The sequence below is a fragment of the Orcinus orca genome, chromosome 13, assembly GCF_937001465.1.
Source record: "Orcinus orca chromosome 13, mOrcOrc1.1, whole genome shotgun sequence".
In the NCBI taxonomy this organism is placed as follows: domain Eukaryota; kingdom Metazoa; phylum Chordata; class Mammalia; order Artiodactyla; family Delphinidae; genus Orcinus; species Orcinus orca.
The window spans coordinates 44,138,878-44,142,956 of record NC_064571.1 but is presented as its reverse complement, the minus strand read 5'-3'; positions in this window follow the sequence as shown (position 1 = coordinate 44,142,956).

The following is a 4,079-nucleotide window of genomic DNA, read 5'->3' as shown; positions in this document are numbered from 1 at the left end:
AGATTGTTAGTTTGGGCCTTGCAAAAGTAGTATCTCTCCAAGAGGGGCAGGCAAAAATGGAGGCAAGAAAGACGTGGGTGCCTGAAAATAGAGCCATCATATTTAGCCTACAAAAAAGAAGTGGCAGCCAGAAGTAATTATGACCATTATAACATGTATCATTTGTTGAGTACCCACTATGTCTTACGTATTGAAGAGGTGTTTGCATATTTTACCCAAATAAATTCAACAATGCAGTGTAACCTGATTTCCAGGAAAAGCCACATTCAAACTAATAAAATCCAGTAGTCAAAAGTAGTTTTAAAATAGTTCTGTTCATTACTTGCATTTGAAATAAACTCCTTAAAATTAAAAAAAAAAGTATGCTTTATATTTTGCTTACCAATAAACTATAGTCTTCAGAAGACTTCTTTAAATAAAATATTTAAATCAATCCCCCGCCCCCCAGCAAAAAAAAAAAAGAAAAAAGAAAAAAGAAGGAAACAAAAAGCCAGCTACCTGGCCTGTCTCAAAAAAGTGAAAGAGGATGCAGGCTTGGACTGAGCCATTATTAAGAAACAACTAGGACTGATTGGAAGTACACCTGAATACAGTTGAAACGAATGCTACTATTATTAGAGTTATTGCCTAACACTGTGACTCAAATGAATCCAGGAGATTTGAAGGCTTCTAAATTAGTCTTTTGCTTTCCTATGTTCAAATAAGCTTTCTCCCTCCTTCAGGGTATTTTTATTTTACCTTTATATTATTTTGATCTTTCATTGCTAGAAAATTTTATAACACTGTGGTATATTGAGGTCATCTTGTTTCTGAAGTTGCAGTTAATCATAAATGTTCCTCAAATGAAGTTCTCTCTACCATGGATGAATCTTTCCTACATGATCAGTCTCACTAACTTGCAGGAAACAGATGAATGACAGACCGTTCTGAGGGATGGAGACTGGAACTGAGATAAACGGAAGCAGATATGAAAACATTAAAAAATAAATAAATAATGTAAAACATTATCCAACTGCAGCTTCCAGTCACTGTATGTAGCGATCCAACCCATTCATTTTGATGATATTCCCAAGGGAAGTTATACGATGTAAAAGCACAGATTTGTTTAGAATGAGAAAAATCAGTCTAACGATTCTCTCTACTTTCGTATTTACAGTCAATTACATGAAATATTGAAGCAGGAAATTACACCAGTATCTAAATCATCCATAAATAATTCAAACTGTCATCTTTTGACCGATCCACTAAAGGCACTGTTTTTATTTGTGAAACAACTGAGAATTTTAATATAGAATATATGTATATGGGGACTACACCCACAGTGTTTTATTATAAAGCCTGTCATGCTTCCATGTTCCCAAACGATGTTCCTGATGTACAGGTTCAGAAACTGACATTCTATTAAGAGCTAGTAATTAGCAGGCCAGAGGGGATGCCTTACTTTGCATAAAGATGTCTAATAGAGTTTCAAATGTTAGATGGCATTTACAGTAATAATTTTATGATACTGTTCAAAAGACAGAAAACAGTTTATTTTGAACATTAGGCTAACTGATTAATGACTACTTATGAAAATGACTCGAGTGCCTAATATCCACCTATCACTCTATTTGGTGCTTTAGATGAGAGAAGTGAGATAAAATACAGTCCTTACCACAGGAAGCTGCACTACACTTAAAGAGAGATGTATACATATTTTTTAAATGAGCTTTACATAAAACCATATGATGTTCAGCAGCTTCCTTGTAAATTATATTGTAATTAAATGTCATATTTCAAAAAATTCATTTCTTTTATTAAACTACTTGTGATCAAACCTTCCATTTTATAATTTTTCGATCTTTTTGACTATCACCTAAAGTGGGAGAAAGAACAAGAACGTAAGTTCAGTTGTCCTCATGTCAAATATCTGGCAGAACCTAAAGCAGCTATCTATATAGTTATAAGGTTCTAGTTGGAAGGAATATAGACAGCCAGGTAAGTGAAGCTTCCTCATGCCATATTAGGTTATGGTTAATTGGACCAAAAATTATGGATATGCTGGTTTTGTAACCATGGAGAAACATACAAAAATAAGCTTTGTAATTTGTAATGATAAATTTATCTATTAAATATTTACTGAGAGTGTACTATGTACTGGCATGTGTTCTAAATACTTAAAATACAGAGATGAATTAAATATACAGCTCACAATGAAAGATACAAACATGTACATTAATAAAAAAGTAAGTATTAGAGTACATATATTCTAATATTTTGGATGATATTTTGGGAGCCACTGAAAGTACAACTAATCCTTTAAGGGTACAGGTGAGCAGGAAATTAGAGGAGATTTCATTGAGGTAGTGATATTTGAGGTGGGTTCTAAAGGTTAATTTAGAAACTGCATTCTAGGATAAGTCCCCTCTCACCATTCTTATTCTTCCCATTGTGCTGAAAGTCCTGGCCAATGATTTAAGACCAAAAAAAAGTATACTGGGAAGGAAGAAATAATATTATCTTTTTGCAGAAGACATGGCTATATGCAGAAAATCTCAAAGAATCAACAACAACAAAAATTATTGGAACTAATAAGCAATTATAGCAAGGTTGCAGAATATAAGGTTAATATACAAAAGTCAACTGTGCTCCCTTATACTGGCAGTGAACAACTGAAATTTGACAACAAAAAATATCATATACATTAGTACCAAAAAAATAAATACTTGGGTATAAAGCTAACAAAATATGTACAAGATACATATGAGGAAAACTGTAAAACTCTAATGAAAAAAAAAATCAAAGAAAAAAGATCTAACTACATGGACAGATATTCAGCTATTCTATGTTCATGGATAGGAAGACTCAATATTGTTAAGTATCATTTCTCCCCATCTTAATCTATAAATTCAACGCAATCTAAATCAAATTTCATCAAGTGACTTATTCTAAAGTTTATACGAAAAGACAAAAGACCCAGATTAGCCAATATAATACTGAAGAAAAATAAAGTCAGAGGACCAACACTATATGACTTCAACACTTACTATAAAGCTACACTGATCAAAACAGTGTGGTATTGACAGAAAAAAATAGACAAACAGAGCAATGGAACAGAATAAAGAGGCCAGAAATTTACCCACATAAATATAGACAATTGATCTTTGATAAAGGAGCACAGGCTATTCAACAAAGAAAGAATAAGTGTTTCCAAAAAATGGTGCTCGAGGGACCTTCAAGATGGTGGAGGAGTAAGATGTGGAGATCACCTTCCTCTCCACAAATACATCAAAAATACATGTACATGTGGAACAACTCCTAAAGAACACATACTGAACGCTGGCAGAAGACCTCAGACTTCCCAAAAGGCAAGAAAATCCCCACATACCTGGGTAGGGCAAAAGAAAAAAAGAAAAACAGAGACAAAAGAATAGGGATGGGACCTGCACCCCTGGGAGGGAGCTGTGAAGGAGGAAAAGTTTCCACACACTAGGAAGCCCCATCACTGACGGAGAACATGGTGGGTGGGGAGAAGCTTCGGAGCCATGGAGGAGAGCACAGCAACAGAGGTGCAGAGGGCAAAGCAGAGAGATTCCCACACAGAGGATTGGTGCCAACCAGCACTCACCAGCCTGAGAGGCTTGTCTGCTTACCTGCCGGGGTGGATGGGGGCTAAAGGCTGACGCTCAGGCTTCGGAGGTCAGATCCCAGGGAGAGGACTGGGGTTGGCTGCATGAACACAGTCTGAAGGGGGCTAGTGTGCTACAGCTAGCCAGGAGGAAGTCCGGGAAAAAGTCTGGACCTTCTTAAGAGGCAAGAGACCATTGTTTCAGAGGGCACAAGGAGAGGTGATTCAGAGAACCGCCTAAACGAGATCCAGATATGGGTGCGAGCCGCAGCTATCAGCGTGGACACCAGAGATGGGCATGAAACACTAAGGCGGCTGCAGCTACCACAAAGAATCCTGTGTGGAAGCACAGGTCACTATCCAAACCTCCCCTCCTGGGAGCCTGTGCAGCCTGCCACTGCCAGGGTACAGTGATCCAGTGACAACTTCCCCAGGAGAACACACAGTGCGCCTCAGGATGTTGTAACGTCAT